At 48.7% G+C, this 18,914-nt stretch overlaps 1 long non-coding RNA gene across 2 annotated transcripts in view; it reads left to right on the top strand.

Annotated features, from left to right (window-relative positions):
* The window catches only part of LOC106991039 (uncharacterized), a 481,826-nt gene that overhangs the window by 31,407 nt on the left and 431,505 nt on the right, over positions 1 to 18,914 (top strand). For both annotated transcript variants that reach the window (XR_009599770.1, XR_009599769.1), the window contains exon 2: positions 12,599 to 13,006. This is a non-coding gene — a long non-coding RNA (uncharacterized LOC106991039). The remainder of the gene's footprint in view (positions 1 to 12,598; positions 13,007 to 18,914) is intronic.

The following is an 18,914-nucleotide window of genomic DNA, read 5'->3' as shown; positions in this document are numbered from 1 at the left end:
CAGCACCCACAGCCGCCGTGGTGGGGCCTGTGGTGGACAGATGAGAGTGAGTCACCTCATTCATAAACAGCGCAAGTTAAGAGTTGCCTTGGCCTCCGGGAAGGGATTCTTGAGAAGCCTTTTGTTTTCACCCAGCTTTTCCTGAAAAATCATGACAACAATGTGATTGTTTCTCAGAAATACAGGAATATACCATCTTTTCTTAATGGGCCCAGAGCAAATATTTTTAGTAAGGGCTGATTTTTTTTTTTTTTCCTGCAGACATATACTGGACAAAAGATGTCTCTTCTATCAGCAGAGTGATGATGGTAAAGACGGTGATGGAGGTGTATATGGATGGTCAAAACTGGGTGGACTTGTTCCTTCCCCTTTGTACCTGAGTGTGGACACATGGAGCTTCTGTTTCTTGTTTTTAACCCCGAGAGCATCATCCCAGTCTTGTTGCCGGTCAGTGATGGCTCTGTTGTAACATTTCTGCTGCAGCAGTGACCTAGTGAAGTCTGACTGCCTGAAGGAGGATGTTTCCCTGTTTTAGGGGTGAGCCCACTTGCTGTCATGAGTCTGGCCTGCTGCCCCAGTTTCCTTTGCTCTCACCTGACCAGTGGGATACACTCAGGTTTGTGCATCTGCATACACAGAATCAAACCCGTGGTTGACTATAAGAAAAGTTGCTTAATCAAAGTTTTATTTACATGGGACCAAATGGCTAGTATCATCTGTGAGTTTTTTCCCTCTCTAAACTGACGGAATTGACTTGTTTTGACACTTGGGAAGCACAGATATAGAGAAAAGCTTCAGAAGCTTCAAAGATCTCCCCAGGTGATCTCATCCATACCCATGCCTTTAAATGCCACCTCCAAGCTGACAGTCCCTAATTTGCATCTTAAGAAGGCCTCTTCTCAGAGCTCCAGGCCCCTATCCAGTTGCTGGTTTGACCTTTCCAGGTGGGGGTTACGCAAGCATCTTAAACCAACTGTGTTTCTAACAGAGCTCTTGACATTTCCCCTAACCCATTTCTTCCCCGCCCTTCCACCTCAGTAGATGGCACTGTCCTTTCCCTAGTTACACAAATCCAGATCTAGGAGCCATCTGTGATGTAGCCCTCTTCTTTATGCCTTCTCTGCAAAGTGACTCTCTTCACCTTGTCCATGACGGGCATCTCCTCTCAGGCCCCCTGAGAGCCTCCCTGTAGAGTTTCCTGCCACTTCTCTTGCTCTGCAATTCATCCTCTACACAGCAGTCTTTTTAAAACTTAAATTGGATTCCACCACTTTCCTTTCTAAAACTTTTCACTGAATTTAATTGCACTGAAAATAAAACCCAAACTCCTTATCTTGGTTGGTTAGGCCCTTCCTGATCTGCCCCTGGGCACCTCTGCAGTCCTGTCTGGTACCCCTTCCCCATCTCTGCATTCCAGCCAGAGTGGCTTCTCTTCCCCCTCCACCACCCCTTCCTGGACCATACCAGGCTTTTCCTCCCCAAAGTCTTTGCTCAGGCCATTCCTTCTGCAGGGAAGAGACTCCCTCTGACCACGTGGCTTGGCTCCTTCTTAGAATTGCAGCTGAAAACCCCATCTTAGGGAGGATGCTCCTGACTATTCAGGTGAGTTTTTTCTTTGCCTACTTGGATGTTCTCCATCACTGCCCCCTCATAGTTTTGTTCCCAGCACTTTAGCTTTGGGGATGACTTAGCTGTCTCCTTGTTTAGTGTCTGGTTTCCTCTCAGCTGAGTTCTGGGTGGCAGTGCTGTAGCTATCTTGTTCACCTGGACCCACAGTACTCAACTTAAAACAAACATTTGCTGAAGAAACCCTGAAGACATGCGGAGCAGGGCTAGTAGTAACACCACTCAGGCACTGCCCCACTGGGTTGAAAGAGATCATGGGTATGAAAGTGATCTGGGCAAACTGAATAGAGGCATGGGTGATATCAATGGTTAACTGAGCACATGGATAGCAAGCATGAGGTGTAGGAATAAGGCTCTATGCTTGATGGAAAACCAAAGAGTTGCTTTGCTCTTCTAAGAGAAGAGTGAATCTGAGAGCTGGTTCCAACCCAACAGTGATGCCAGTAGGACAGCAATATAATGTATATTCCTCTTTGCCTTGGCTGTTAAGAACCTTACAGCTAAATTGGGACTATTGTCATGCAAAAATTAGCTCAAAATTGTTCTGTTAAAAACAGATAATGTTTTGTGAAAGTACCTAGCACCCTGCCTGAAACATGGAAGCTGCTCAAAATTAAACAGTCATAGGTGAATCATCTGGGATTTGACTGTATCTTTGCCGTTTTTCAGAATAAACTACTTTCTGTCTTCTTTGGAGGCAGGGAAAACATCAAGCGGTTTTGTTCTGTTTTTTTTTTTTTTTTTTTTTTACTATAAAGGTAAAATTATTCATCACAGCCCAAAGTGGAAAGAGCCCAAATGTCCATCAACTGATAAAATAGATAAAATATATATATCCATACCATGGAATGTTATTATAAAAAGAAATTAAGTACTGACGCATGCTACAATGTCAATGAACCTTGAGAGCATGATGCTAAGAGAAAGAAGCCAGTCGCTAAAGACCACAGATTGTATGATTGCTTTTACATGAGATGTCCAGCATGGGCAAATCCATGGAGATGAAAAGAGTAGCTTGATTGTTGCTGAGGGCTGAGGGGTTGGGAGGGAATGAGTGACTGTGAGTGGCGGTAGAGTTTCTACGTGGGGCCAGGAAAACAGTGGTGATGATGGATGTACAAGTCTATGAATATAGGAAAAAATCGCTGACTTGCACTTTAAATGGGTGAATTGTGTGGAATGTGAATTACATTTCAATAAAGCTATTAACACTGATTAGTTAAACGAGAGTAAGAGTACCCCTGGCTCTCTGATGGTGGCATGACTGAACAGGCCATTCAGAGTGGGTGTGAATAAAAGGCTAGCTTTGGCTGGATGTGAATGAAAAGTCCTCCATCTCTCTCTCCTTCTCTCTTCATCCCTTCCTCCTTCCCTTCTTCACTTAACTCTTTTCTCAGCATTCTTCTAGAGACCCCCAACCCAGAGATAAAGTAGACAGACCCTTCATCCTCAGAGAGCTTTGTCTGGGGGCAGAGCAGGGTGGAAAGAAGATACGGAAATGGTGAGCTGCAGTCAAGACTGAACCTAACTTCCTGGGCACCGATAGAGTGTCCTGGGGATTCTGGCAAGAGAGATGTCTTTGTGAGGAGGAGCGCTTTTGGTCAGAGCAAACGCTGGTCTAGTTCTTCATTGGTATGCCAATTCAGCAGTCGCTGTGCCTGGTACTCAGGAAACAGACCAATAAGACTGCGCCCAAGGGGTGGGTGGGCCATGTGACCCAACTGTGGTAGGGGCTGGGAGTGGGCTGCTGTGGATAGGGGCAGGGTTGTGGGGTGGTGGTCCTGAGTGGCTTCCTACGCAGTCAGTGCCAGAAAGATGAGACTGCTCGTCTTGGCAGAGCTGCCCAGAGACCTTGCAGGGGCTTAGTTTGGGGCGGGTCACACAGCCTTCCTGGCCGCCCCAAGGCAGCTTGGCGGCGTCCTCCCCGCCCCGGGGCAGGGGATCTGCTGCGAACTTCTGGCTGGGAGCGGCTTGAGACCGGAGGGGCTCCTCCGCTGAGGCACGTTTTTTTCCCTCGCCTGGGGAAGTGAGCAGGTCACCACTTCTCCCTCCGGCGAGGCGCGCGGTCCAGGCGGGAGCGTCTGCCGGCGGGAAGGCTCGCCGGCGAGCCCCGGGCGCAGTACGGGATGCTCGCCGCTAGAGGGAGCGCCGCATTGTTCTCCGCCACCGCGCTGGGCTCCCAGCTGCAGCCGGACCTGGCGGCCGCCGGGGCTTGGGGATTTTTGGGAAACGCGCTCCTTGGACCTTTCCCATGTAACGATTTCTCAGAAGCAGCTGGACTCAAACATCCTCACTGTTGTTTGTCGCGAATTTGCAGAGCCCTTGAGTATACGGGATGCGGCCTCAGGCCTGTTGCAAACCCTGGTGGTGGTGGTGGAGGGGGTGTCGGGGGCTGCAGCGGGGATTCTGGCGGATCTCAGCAGCTGTCCTTTGCTCCCCGTGTCCGAGGACCCAGCAAAGGCCTCCTGTGTCCCCCGCGGGGAGCTTGCCCTGGCCCTCGGAGCTGCAAGGGACAGGCCCCGTGTTCTGCGCAGATTCTCAGCTCTCTGCCACCTGGGGCGGGCGCGAGGGGGAACGTTTAGTGCTTCATAGGAGGGAAGGATGAAGAGCAGGTTTAGGAAAAAGCTGAGGCTGGGCTGGGAGGATGAGTAGTAGCTGGTGTTAGAGACCTGGGGATAGGGTCTCCTAATGTCGCAAACGCGGTGCCCCTGGAGCTGATGAGCACCGTGGGGGTGGGTCAGAGAGGCAGCACCCACGTTTCGCAAGAATGGCTCCGCCGTGGCCTTTTTGGCATGGCCCTCAGGTCGAGGGCAGCAAAAGGTTACTTGTGCATGCCCCTCATTTCCGGCCACGAAGCTCTCCCACGAGTTCAGGTCAGACTGGCCTCCCATGGTGACGGCTGGTAGCTGCCATCTCTGGAGGCAGGGCTGGGACAGGACAGGAAGTGCAGGGCACAAAGGCCTGGTCCTTGGCCACCACCATCGTGGCTGCATCCTCAGGCCACATCCTCGACCTTTGGCTGACTCCGGCTCTGCTGGCGGTGGGAGAGGCTTAGGGCCTGTTCTCTCCCTCCAGCCCTGACTCCTGGGTTTAGTAGACACACCGGCAGCAGAGGGGCGATCGGGCACCCGACGTGCTGCCGGGAGCCGGCGTACCGTCTGCTGTGGGAGCAGGTCAGAGCCGGCCTGCTGAGGCTCCTGTCTCTGCCGTGGTTAATACTGGTGATTACCATGGTTACCTGAGGCTGGAAGCTCTGACAGGCAAAGGCAGAGCTGGAGAAGGATGTCCTCTCCCTGCTCAGAGCCACATGACGGCCTCGGCCTCCCTGGGCGGTGTTCTGTCAAATATAAGAGCCGGGACCAGAGAAGATATTCTGCCACTGTTCAGCTGATCTGTGCAGCATCCGTCACCAAGCATCGGGAGCCTAGGGGGCCCAGTCCTGAGCACAGTCAGTGTCAGGGCGGCAGAAGGGGTGTGTTGACTCTGCCCTGTGTCTGTTCAGTCTTGGGAGGACAGAGAGATAGGAAGAGATGGTTTTTGGGTCCTCCGGGAGCTCTGGGTCTGAGGAGGGATGCCTTTAGAGGATGAGGTGGAGAATGCAGCCTGGACTCTCGGGGATGCAAGGATCACTTTCTGGGCCTGGGTTCCAGTGCCAGATCGAGGCTACGATCGCCCCCTCTTCACAAAGGGTGCTGGCCAGGGAGGCAGGACACCTGCTCTGCCGGTGGTTATGAGCTCCAGCTCCTGCTGGGTCCTGATTTCTCCATCTGCAAAATGGGGTTAATGATTACTAATCCCTCACCTATTTCAAGTCTGTGGGGAGGATTTTTTAAATGAATAATTTTGTGCATTGAAATGAGCCAACAGATTTCAAGCCTTTGGAGAAAAGGCCTTATTTATTATTATCATCAACTCACTGAGCAGAAATTCCATTTATCTCCTTTGTTGCCTCTCCAGTGCTGCATGAACTGAGAACCATATTACCGTGGTGAGATGACAGGGCTCTGCACAGCCACCCAAATCCTAGCCCTCGGTGTTCCTGGAGGGGGCTGGGGAGGCTGAGTGGGGCTTCCTCTGAGCTACAAGGGGATTCTAGGGCCAAGAGCGGAGCAGGGACTTCCCATTCAAACACTATAGCAGAAGTCTGAGGCCTCTCCACCAGGTGCCTAGCCTGGGCTATGAGAGCTGGAGAAGGAAGCAGGAGCAGAGGGTGGAGGAGAACCATTCTGAAGCTCTTTTGCTTTGGTTCATTATCACTGTTGGGCTTCCCTGGTGGCTCAGATGGTAAAGACTCTGCTTGCACTGCTAGGAGACCCGGGTTCGATCCCTGGGTTGGGAAGATCCCCTGGAGGAGGAAATGGCAACCCGCTCCAGTATTTTTGCCTGGAGAATTCCATGGACAGAGGAGCCTGCCGGGCTACAGTCCATGGGGTCGCAACGAGTTGGACACAATGGAGTGACTAACACTTTCACTTTCATTATCACTGCATGTTGACTTAAAAAATGAGAAAATGAAGATAAGCAAAAAAGAGAGAATGAAGAAAGAAAATCACTTATATTAAATTAATTAAATCCTAATGCTCACTTTTGGTTAAGTGACTCTCATAGGAGGTCCCTGTAAATATCCAAGGGAGTGAATGAACTCAGAAGACTGTGATCTGTCTGATAAATATCTGCTAAGCTTCTACAAATATAAAAATTATGTATGTATATATTAAATACATAAGGTAATTTTTATTTTTTATTGGAGATAGTTGCTTTACAATGTTGTATTAGTTTCTGTTGTACAGTAAAGTGAATCAGCTATATGTATACATATATCCGGGGCTTCTCTGGTGGCTTAGCTGCTAAAGAATCTGCCTGTAATGTGGGAAACCTGGGTTCGATCCCCTGGAGAAGGGAACAGCTACCCACTCCAGTATTCTGGCTTAGAGAATTCCATGGATTGTATAGTCCATCTGGTCACAAAGACTTGGACACGACTGAGTGACTTTCACACACACACACACACATATCCCCTTCCTCGGGAGTGTGCCTCTGGCTGCCCGCCCCCCTTCCTACCCATCTAGGTCATCACAGAGCACTGAGCTGGGCTCCCTGAACTACACAGCATCTCCCCGCTAGCTATGCATGGTAGTGTGTGTATAGCAATGCTATTCTCTTCATTCATCCTATTCTGCTCTCCCCGCCCCCCAAGCCCACGTTTCCATTCTCTATTCCTGCCCTGCAAATAGGTCCATCGGGCCCATTTTTCTAGATTCCATGTAAAAGGTTATACTTTAAAAGAAAAAAGATACTGTGATTTTCGGTTCACTCTTAAATGGAGAGGAAGGTACGGAGAGCTCCCACATATTCCATGCCCCCCTCCCCGCACATGCACAGCCTCCCCCATAATCAACCTCCCCGAGGGGACAGGTGTTACTGTTGATGAACCTACCCTGATGCATCATTATCACTCAGAGCCCATGGGTTCACTTACATCGGGGTTCACTTCTGGTATATACTCTACAGATTTGGAAACATGCATAATGACATGCAGGGCTTTCCTGGTGACTCAGTGGTAAAGAATCCACCTGCCAAGCAGGAGACTCGGGTTCAATCCCTGGGTGGGGAAGATCCTCTGGGGAAGGAGACACTCTAGTATTCTTGCCTGGGAAATCCCATGGACAGAGGAGCCTGGCAGGCTACAGTCCGTGGGGTCACAAAGCATCAGACATGCCTTAGTGACTAAACAACAACGGAATGACACACGCCCACTCTTCTAGCGCCATACAGTTTCACTGCCCTAAAAATCCTCTGTTTTCTATCAGACTTTTTTCCCTGTCTCTGCTGCTGCTGCTGCTGCTGCTGCATCGCTTCAGTCGTGTCCGACTCTGTGCGACCCCATAGATGGCAGCCCACCAGGCTCCGCCGTCCCTGGGATTCTCCAGGCAAGAACACTGGAGTGGGTTGCCATTTCCTTCTCCAATGCATGAAAGTGAAAAGTGAAAGTGAAGTCACTGAGTCGGGTCCAACTCTCAGACACCCCAGGGACTGCAGCCTACCAGGCTCCTCCATCCATGGGAGTTTCCAGGCAAGAGTACTGGAGTGGGGTGCCATTGCCTTCTCCATCCCTGTCTCTATATAAGCACATAGAAATGCTCTGCCCATTTTAGTAATAAATAATGTAGAAAAGGCAGAGGAACCAGAGATCAAATTACAAACATCCGTTGGATCATCAAAAAGACAAGAGAGTTCCAGGAAAACATCTACTGCTGCTTTATTGACTATGCCAAAGCCTTGGACTGTGTGGATCACAATAAACTGTGGAAAATTCTAAAAGAGATGGGGATACCAGACCACCTGACCTGCCTCTTGAGAAATCTGTATGCAGGTCAGGAAGCAACAGTTAGAACTGGACATGGAACAACAGACTGGTTCCAAATAGGAAAAGGAGTACGTCAAGGCTGTATATTGTCACCCTGGTTATTTAACTTATATGCGGAGTACATCATGAGAAACACTGGGCTGGAACAAGCACAAGCTGGAATTGAGATCGCTGGGAGAAATATCAATAACCTCAGATATGCAGATGACGCCACCCTTATGGCAGAAAGTGAAGAAGAACTAAAGAGCCTCTTGATGAAAGTGAAAAGGAGAGTGAAAAAGTTGGCTTAAAGCTCAATATTCGGAAATCTAATATCATGGCATCTGGTCTCATCACTTCATGGCAAATAGATGTGGAAACAGTGGCTGACTTTATTTTTCTGGGCTCCAAAATCACTGCAGATGGTGACTGCAGCCATGAAATTAAAAGACTCTTACTCCTTGGAAGGAAAGTTATGACCAACCTAGACAGCATATTAAAAAGCAGAGACATTACTTTCAACAAAGGTCCATCTAGTCAAGGCTATGGTTTTTCCAGTAGTCATGTATGGATGTGAGAGTTGGACTATAAAGAAAGCTGAGTGCAGAAGAATTGATGCTTTTGAACTGTGGTGCTGGAGAAGACTATTGAGAGTCCCTTGGACTGCAAAGAGATCCAACCAGTGGATTCGAAAGGAGATCAGTCCTGAGTGTTCATTGGAAGGACTGATGTTGAAGCTGAAACTCCAATACTTTGGCTACCTGATGCGAAGAGCTGACTCATTTGAAAAGACCCTGAAGCTGGGAAAGATTGAGGGCAGGAGGAGAAGGGGATGACAGACGATGAGACGGTTGGACGGCATCACTGACTCAATGAACATGGTGTGGGTGGACTCCAGGAGTTGGTGATGGACAAGGAGGCCTGGCATGCTGCGGTTCATGGGGTCACAAAGAGTCATACATGACTGAGTGACTGAACTGAACTGGGCTGAATATATTTTTAAAGATAGGATTATACCATACATATTGCTTTAAAACCTGTTTTCTCTCTGAAAAGTGTAATGAGGATAAGAAGTTTGAAATACCTCCTTCTTGATTACTTGGATTTGACCCTTGAAGTCTTTGTATTACTCAGGCAAGATCAGGAGGCTGAAGTAAAGAAGGACATGACAAGATGAAGGCAGAATCTTCCTGAGCCTGTTGGGGCGGGGGGGAGTGGAGGAGGCAGAGAAAAGCAAGGGATAAGACAGAGCATCTTTTGGTCCTCTCTTTACCTCTGTGATGCTGGAGAAGACTCTTGAGAATCCCTTGGACTGCAAGGAGATCAAACCAATCAATCCTAATGGAAATCAACCCTGGATATTCATTGGAAGGACTGATGCTGAAGCTGAAACTCCAATACTTTGGCCACTTGATGCAAAGAACTGACTCATTGGAAAAAGACATTGATGCTGGGAAAGATTGAAGGCAGAGAATAAGGGGCTACAGAGGATGAGATGGTTGGATGGTACCACCTACTCGATGGACATGAGTTTGAGTAAGCTCTGGGAGTTGGTGATGGACAGGGAAGCTTGGCGTGCTGCAGTCCATGGGGTTGCAAAGAGTTGGACGTGACTGAGCGACTGAACTGAACTGAACTGAACTTACCTCTGTTCTCCACAAAAGCTGTGCCCACCCCCAGGTGTGGGTCTCAGTCGTTACCCTCTTTTCCAGAGTACCTTTCTCCTTGGGGAAGGTCACTCACTGAAAAAATAGGTGCTTTCTGGGGTAAGTACACCTGTATCAGTATCTCTATCTATCTGTATAATCTATATCTATTGATATCTCTATCCATCTATATATATTTTTTTGGTCAGGTGAGCCTTGCCAGGTCTTCCTGGCCTCCTAACAGATCAGCAGGTATCTCCTGCATATATAAGAACCCTCCTACATGTGGGCTCTTGTAACTTTCAGCCTCTGATTGCCCATAGCACTTCCTCTGCCTGTCTCATCGGTGCTGACAGCTACTCCTTTATCCCCATAGGTCAGATTCTCAAGTGTCCTTGCACCCTGGGCTCTGCTCAAAGGGCCCCCTACTTCCTCACTGGTCCTCTGGTCTCCTCCCATCCTGTCCCTGTGGTCCAGACCTGTGTGGTGGCCCGTGGTGATGCCTGGTGGAGAAGGTGGGAGCAGGGCTACCCTGGAGGGCAGAGCACCAGCCCACCAAGTGGGGGTCACATGCACGCGCTGGTGAGTCTGGCAGAAATACGGCACAGAGCCCTCCACCTCCCTGTTGGACAAGACTCCAGGGGTGTCTGGTAACTGCAGGTGGGCTCCGGCTCATCTGGTTAGGATAGTGCTTTGCCTTTCTGTTTCCTGAGGGTGTGGTTTGTACCCCTGTTGCTCATCACCCAGGATATGTTCCTCGACACTGGGCTGGCTGTTTAGGAAGAAGCGAACCATTTGTTCCTGAAAATCATGGCTGCTGAAGGTTCCGCTTTAAAGTTCTTCTGTCAGGATTTTGTACTTTTTCTACCTCAGGTGATGTGCCTGAGGGTCTCTGCTGCTCACCTGAGTCACATTTCCTCCTGGCCTGACCCATGTTGGAGGCACAGAGACATGAGAAAAAGCTGGCTATTGACCAACAGGCTGGATCATGGGACACATATTTATAAAGAGACACTCAGTTGGGATGGCATCAAGTTTTCCAGCTGTGCCCTCTTTCCACCAAGGACTGCATGGATCCACGTGCACAGATACACACACTCAGATGCACACACTCGGAATGCCAGGGACCTCGTTCAAGATCCCTGTCGCATCATGCCCTTTGCTGCTTAAAGCATCAATCTCTCAGAATTAACCCTGCTGCCTTCACGGCCAAACAGACCTGCTGACCCTCTGCCTGCTCTTTGTGCCTCTCCCCTGTTCACCAGGGCCTGCCACATTGCCTCCAACTGCCCTCGCCTCTCCATCTTTCAACCAGGACCTTCCACATTGCCTCCAACTGCCTTCGCCTCTCCATCTTTCAACCCCACGGGCTGCCTCGTGCCCAGGCAGCTTCCAGGGGGTCCTCTTTGCCCTCTCCCTGTTGGCCCTCTTCCTGGGCTTCAGGATCCGCCTTTTTGGAGGGGCCTTCCCCTGCCATTCTATCTCACACAGCTTTCCCTTCTCCTTCTTCCCACTGTCTATTCCATTTTCTACTTCTTCTTTTTTTTTTGTCTCTGTGCTTATTTCTTCTCTGTCTGTCCAAATAGCCTCCATGAGAGCCAGGACCATGTATGCCAACTTTGTTGACCGCTGTGTCCCCAGCGCCTTGCAGAAGCAGGTCGTGTCATGAGCAATCCATATGCAGTTGACCAGTGAGTGATTCAGCAACACTTGTAAGAGGGTCTTGACTTGAGATGATTTTAAGCTCAACCTGAGTGGTCCGTCTTTGGGAAGGGGAAAAGGATCACCCCACTCTGCCAACACAGTGTTGTGGTTCTGCAGTTCTGGGCTGTGTTCTCAATATAAGAAAGGCGTTAACAAAGAGCACGTGCCTGGAGGAGCCCGACTGCAAACCGTGGCCCTTGAGGGAAAGAAACGCAGGGCTTTTCACTCAGAAAAGGAAAGGCTTAGGTGATACCCTAAGAGCTGGCCACTAACATCTGAGGCATTGTCATACTGTAGAGGCTCATTTTGTGTGCTTGGAATGGATTTCTTTGAAGGACGTGGCCTCCCATCATGGGAACTGTTACTAAAAACTTCCCTTGGTGAAGATGTAGGACTAAGTGGCATTTAAAGTTACTTTCAGTCCCACATCCAGAAATATCTTTGTTGAGCTGCTGCTAATAGCCGTGGGTAGATAGGAAAAGCAAGCAACTTCTGTTCTGCAGGATTTATTGCCTCCCTGGAAAGAAGTTCTCTCTGACCCTGTGTCTATGTGTGTGTATTTGTGGTGAGAGGATTGTTGTTGAACAAATCATCACTCAGTATCCCTTTCTCTTCCTCCTTGTTGCTGCTACTGTTGCTAAGTCGCTTCAGTCGTGTCCGACTCTGTGCGACCCCATAGACGGCAGCCCACCAGGCTCCCCTGTCCCTGGGATTCTCCAGGCAAGAACACTGGAGTGGGTTGCCATTTCCTTCTCCAGTGCATGAAAGTGAAAAGTGAGAGTGAAGTTGCTCAGTCGTGTCCGACTCTTAGCGACCCCATGGACTGCAGCCCACCAGGCTCCTCCATCCATGGGATTTTCCAGGCAAGAATACTGGAATGGGGTGCCATCGCCTTCTCTGTCTCTTCCTCCTTAGGATAGTGTATATTGGTATATTTGCCTCACTCACTTCCAGTGTGGCCATGTAACCAGTGTACAGAAGTGGGGGTGTGCCCAGGCTTGAACGTTTGAGTTTGCCCTCTGCTGCTCCTGTCTGCACCATGAGATCCATATATCCTGTGTAATTCACAGTTCCATGATGGAGACATACATGGAGCAGACCTAATCCATGTCCAGCCGAGTCTAGCTAACCTATGGATCCAAGAGTGAAAAGGAAGAAATGTCTGTTGTAAGCCACTGAGATTTGAGGATTATTTGTTACACAGCAGTATCACAGCCAAGCCTGACTAATGAGTATTCATGTTTTGTTTTGTTTTGGTTTTTTCTCCTTTACATAGGACTGCTCCAGTACTCAAGTCTGAGATGCTGACTCTGATGCCTATCATTAAGGAATCAAAGTTTAGTGAAGAGCTTCCACCCGCTGCAGACTCCTTTCCACAACCTCTTCCTGGAGTGGGCATCTCCTACCTTTATAGGACAATGTACCACATTGAAAAATTTTGCCTTTTCCCCAGCAAGCCGCTCCACAGGCTGTCAGACCTGCCTGTTCCTGACAAGGGCTGTTCTTGTCGTGGGCGGACCTCAGTTTCAGGGGGACGGCGATGAGGCTGGAGCTCAGAGGGATGGAGAAGCCTCTGAAGCTGCAACAGCAGGAGCAGAAGGCACAGCCGCAGGGCCCTCCGGAAAGAACAGAGAAGAGAAGTGGATGCTGCACACCTGAGCCAGGATGTTCTCTGTGATGTCAGGTGAGCTGTGCCTCCCCCTCCAACCTACCCAGCACAGACACGCTGGAAAGTGGCTTTTCAAATGCCTTTGACTCTTATCTCTCTTACATCACCCTCTGAAATGAAATCTCAAACACTTTAGTGGGGTTTGATGCGGAGAACAGTAAGCAGATGGAGGTTCAGGCAGAAACAGAACAGGAGTCAAAAGCCCTGGAGAAAAGCATGAATGGGCTTGGAGAGGACAAATAAAATAGCAGAGACATTTATACGGGTCTCCCCTACCTCTCAGAACAAAACAATTATGAGATGAGAGAGGCATGGATGGGAGGAAATTCTTTCATTTTTCACATTGCAAGCTAGAGAGATCCAATAGCCTGTTTATGAAGAACAATAAAGAAGATACATGAACTCAGTAAAGAGGTTGTTACAAATATATCGGGTGGCTTTGAAAGGCCAGGGTTTTCTCCCCCCTTTTGGATAAAGCTGTCAGCTAAGTATTAAGAGATTTTTTTTTTTTTTTTGCTTTTGCCTTCTTTTTTTTTTTTTTTCAAAAAGCAATAACTGGCACCAGCAGTTTGTTACAATTGGCAGAAAGAGTTATCACTTTTATTTAGGATTTGGAAATGCAATCAAAGAGGGGCAGATTGGAGCTTGAATTAAATGAAGCTTAAACAAGCAAAAAGAAAAATCTCCACTGGTCTTTTAAACAAACAAACACAAAAATTACAGTTCCTTGTTGTTAATTTGAAGCTATAAAAAATTTGACACTCACACTTGATAAAATGGTGCCAAGCTGAATGGTTGCTACTTCTTGTGTGTGTGTTAAGTATTAAATATTCTGATTATTTTTAAGAGTAAAACCCATTGTTTCCAGAAACTCTTTGGTTAGGACCTGACTAGCTTATTGCCTGAGAAGTCACAGTGAAGATTCATTCTGTTGGCTTTGGAAGACATTATTCTTCCTGGGATAATTTAAAGAGACCAAAAAAAGCTGGGAGGATCAGTTCTGTTTAGCTGCCTGTTTTCACATTTGTTGTGTTTTGTGATTCCTGAATACCAAATTGCCCCCTGAAGTTGTCAAAACATTGCTGTCTATGACTTGCCCTCTATTATTATTTCAGTCCTCATACAGAAAGTCTTCATATTATCTGGTAACTTGCCTTATCTAGATCACAGCTTTAAGAATCAGAATAGAAAAAAAGTTCCCTTTGAGAAGATAAAAGAGATGTCACAAAATATTTGCTCTACATCTCAAGCATTTTACCTCCAAGTCTGTGTATTCATTCAAGTTCTTAAATTCCAGCTAGAGCAGCCCTCTTGTTTTCAAACCCAGAGTGCATTAGAAGTGAGGAGAGGTCCTTCCATGGGCCGGGGCCATGGGTATCAGCAGTGACAGTCTGGTAATAAGAGACAGAAAAACTACAAAATAGATGCAGACATCAAAAAACTCAGCAGTTTGATTCTACTTAGTAAAAGGGTAAATACTCTCCCAAGTGTGATGTTTAATTTTATGTGTTAACTTGATGGACCACGAGGTGCTTAGATATTCAGTCAGACCATATTCTGGATGTGTTCTGGGTATGTGAAGGTGTTTTGAATGAGACTGACATTTGAGTTGATAGACTGAGTAAAGCAGATTGCCCTCCCTGATGTGAATGGGCCTCATCCAGTCAGTTGAAGGTCTGAATAGAACAAAAAGGCTGACCTCCCTGTGAATAAGAAGGAATGCTTTTCTTCCTGACTGCCTGTGAATCGGGACATTGGCCTTCTCTTGCCTTTCGACTAGACTGGAATTTACACCATTGGCTCTTCTGCTTCTTGGGCCTTTGAACTTGAAACGGAACTTTACTATTGCTTTCCTCTGGATCTCCAGCTTGTAAATTTGTAGTTCTTGGGCCTTGTCAGCCTCTATAATGTCACTAAGCAATTCCTTATAATTCCTTTTAACCTCTCTCTGTAGATATATCCTATCTGTCTGTCTGTCTGTCTGTCTGTCTATGTATCATCTCTATGTCTATTGGTCCTGCTTCTCTGGAGAACCCAGACTAGGAGACCAAGCCTTACTTTGGTCTTGGGGCTCCACATGATTGGACTGGCGATGCTCACCTGTGTCAAGAAAGGAAGGTAAAGGGCTTCTCCTCTTATCACTCGGGCCTCAGGTCGGCTGTCCCTTCCCCTGGACCCTGCCCAGACACCAGCACTTGCGTCTGTTCTGCCAGCTCAGGGCAGTGCCTAACTGGCTGTTTTCAGGCTCTGAGCCCCACTTTAGCTTCTAGAGTCTTCCCTGGTGGCTCAGACGGCAAAGTGGCTGTCTACAATGTGGGAGACCTAGGTTCGATCCCTGGGTCGGGAAGATTCCCTGGATAAGGAAATGGCAACCCACCTTATCCCTGAGCCGTCCCTTCCTCCTGCCTCCCCTCCCCGCACTGGTGTGAAATGGTGCACTTGGGCACCTTCAGTTGTAGTTAAAGATGTAGTTCAGGGAAGCAATGCCAACTGGATCTTATTTCCTCAGTGAAACCATGCTACGACAATGGGTGAAGTTTCTTATTCATAACTTTTTACAGAAACATTTGATATTTAAATCCTGAGGTAGATATTGGCTTGGACTCAGAACTGCAGTTGAATCCTGCTTCTTCCAGCTGATGCTCTGTAACTCTGGGCAGGCCCTTTCACCTCTGCAGGGCTCAGTCTCCTCATCTACTGAGTAGGGAAAAAAAATACTCACTTCACAAGGCAGTTGTGAGGATTAAACTCAGTAATGTATGCAAAGTAGCTTGTGTATTACCTGGCACATAATAAGCGCTCAATAAGTTTTAATTCCCTCTCTCCCTTCTCCTTTTTCCAGTTCAGTCAAGGATTATGATAGATGTGTTTCCCTGTGCAGTGTAAAGCTTTTAAAAGTGCATATAAATCAATTAAATAGGCCAATGAAATAATTGATCATATAACATTTGTTTAAGAGATCCTGGGGCAAGGGACAGAAGATTAGGGGCTTGTGGAAACCTCCAGGGAGCTCCTAGGAGCAGGCAGGTCAGACGGGGATCCTGTGCCGTGGCCTGTGCACCCCTGCTCTGAATTCGGGGAGAAAGGGCAGGTGGTGCAATGAGCTGTGACTTATTTAAAATTCAGATAAGTGACTGTGACGGTCCCGGCTGCTGGGTGGGCCCTGTAAGGAAAAGGCGAAATGATCCAAAGAGGCACTGAAATGGCATCTGGCCTGCCTTCTGAATGCGACATTTGTGAATTAATCTCAGTGAGGGCAGAAGATAAGCCAGGTGACCCAGTTCTAAACATTTCACCATTTGCCTGTGGTGAAGAGAAAGGCACATTTGCAGGCCCCCTTCCCCCTCTTTCTGCTTCTGTGGGTGAACCTGGAGAGCAGGAGCCTCGGGGCCGTATTTGGAGAACTCTGGAGACGCTGTTACTGGGGAGTGGAGTGCCGTATGCCACAGACAGAGTGGAAGGAGATCCAGAGCTGTAAAGGGGTGTTCATTCAGTGGCGAGAGAATGGCCTTGAATGTGATTCAGATTCTAGGCAATTCTATGGTTGCCAAGGGGTGGGGGAGGATGGGGGGAAGGGATAGTTAGGGGGTTTGGGATGAACATGTACACACTGCTGTATTTAAAATGGGTAACCAGCAAGGGTCCACTGAGTAACACAGGGAACAGACCCAATGTCATGTGGCAGCCTGGATGGGAGGAGAGTTTGGGGGAGAATGGATACGTGTATATGCACGGCTGAGTCCTTTTGCTATCTACCTGAAACTATCACAACATTGTTTATCAGCTATATGCTGCTACTGCTGCTAAGTCGGCCGTGTCCGACTCTGTGCGACCCCATAGACGGCAGCCCACCAGGCTCCCCCGTCCCTGGGATTCTCCAGGCAAGCACACACTGGAGTGGGTTGCCATTTCCTTCTCCAATGCATAAAAGTGAAAAGTGAAAGTGAAGTCGCTCAGTCGTGTCCGACTCTTCGTGACCCCATGGACTCCAGCCTACCAGGCTCCTCCATCCATGGGATTTTCCAGGCAAGAGTACTGGAGTGGGGTGCCATTGCCTTCTCCGTATCAGCTATATACCACTATAAAATTAAAAAGTTAAAAAAAAACTAGAGCATCTCTTGGGCTTCCCAGGTGGCGCTAGTGGTAAAGAATCTGCCTGCCAAAGCAGCAGACACAGGAGACATGGTTTCGATCCCTGGGTTGGGAAGATCCCTGGAGGAGTGCGTAACAACCCACTCCAGTATTCTTGCCTGGAGAATCCCATGGACAGAGGAGTGGGGTGGGCTACAGTTCACAGGATCGCAAAAGAGTCAGATATGACTGAAGCAACTGAGTACGCAGAACATCTCTTGTTCTGGGGGAGGACAGGGGAAATTCTATTTGCTCACCGGTGGTTCCTTGCTTCTCTGGACCTTGGCCGATCCATGTTTTAGAGTGGAAAATGGAGGAGGCATTCTCCAGGACAAGCCACCCCAGAGAATGGGATCAGGCCATCCCTCAAGACCAGGCTCAAGGACTTCCCCTTCCTGAGTCATCCCTGCCTGCTCCAGCCTCTGCTCTCTCTAGGGACGAGATGAGAGCTATCCTGGGAGGTTAGGGCTCTGTGTCTCTGCAGTTTGTGAGTGTGGATGGACCATTCTCTGGGAAGTTGCTTGCATTGCTGCAAGTCTTGTCAGCAGAGGCTCTGACAGCCTTTGTTCTAGATCCTGTCTTCGGGGATTTTCATATAGCAGGCAGCACTGGAAGAAGCAGACAGTGTCTCCCCCTGGGGTAAGGAGCAGATGGCAGGTATTTTTACCTCCAGTAAAGATAATATCTCCCTCAGGTAAGTTTATGCCTGTTTTAAAAGGTACAAGTTTCCTAAGCTTAGATTCCATCAGGTGTGAAGCAAACCCACAGTGTGTGCCACATTCCCTGGACGCCCCCCACCCCACATTGTCCCCTTGGGTGGACCAGAGGCACCAATGCAAATGCGATACTGATGCTGCCTGCTCAACGACTGTGAGGGATAAAGAGTCTTCTTTCTGGCCCAAGAGTCTCCTACCCACAACTGTACAACTGTGGCTAAATTGTGAGTTTGCAAGAGGATGAAATCTGGGACCCTCTATAGCTCTTCATAGTGAATGCCTCACAGGAGGAGACTAGTGACTGTGCAGGGCTGGGGCAAGGCTGTGTCCACTCGGAGGAGGCCAGTATCATCCTGATGACGACCTGCGTGGCAGCTTTTGCTTGTTGGACTCTCTCTGGCTCTGTTCTCTCTGCTGCTTTGTCTCTTGGCCTCCCTTCACCTTTTCCTGTCAGGGTTTTCTGCATCTTGGGGACGTGTGAGATAACTGGGGGTTTATCCCCCTCCACTCCTTTCCCTGGAGATGGATCTCTGGGTTCCAACAAGTTCTGACGTCCTCTGCTCTACAAGGAGCAGTTGCTGTCAAGGTTTCTGGACCTTCGCCCCCCCCCCCCCCCCCACCCCCTCCCATCTCTTCCCTGTTTTGTTCTCGTACAGGTGTGGCCTGGTGCTTCTTCTCTTCTTTCTAATCCAGTCCTTGATGGTCCACTTGCTAGCATGCCTGACGGCACTCATATTTGGCAATTTCCCCGTCTCAGAGAGCAGAATGTTCCAGGGGTGCCAGGCCTGGGAGTAGACTTGCTGGAGAGCTCCAAGTGTGAGACCAGCTGACCAGAGGTTGCAGTAACATGAGGGCCTGCCTTAGAGTGTCAGCCAGGATGCAGCTCTCCTCCTCCCCAGCCGGTACCTATCACTGTGCCCGGTCCCTTTGGGGAGGCAAAGTGACGCAGATGAACAAATAAATGGGCCCAGGTCCAAAGCCGTCTGCAGCAGGCAGCTGGAGCTGCCCCTCACTATTTCTCCTCTGCTTTTCCTCACGTCTTTATTCTTCTCACTATGTGATGTGATGGTACCTTT

The sequence above is a fragment of the Ovis aries genome, chromosome 3, assembly GCF_016772045.2.
Source record: "Ovis aries strain OAR_USU_Benz2616 breed Rambouillet chromosome 3, ARS-UI_Ramb_v3.0, whole genome shotgun sequence".
Lineage (NCBI taxonomy): Eukaryota > Metazoa > Chordata > Mammalia > Artiodactyla > Bovidae > Ovis > Ovis aries.
This window is presented reverse-complemented; position numbering and strand designations above follow the sequence as displayed.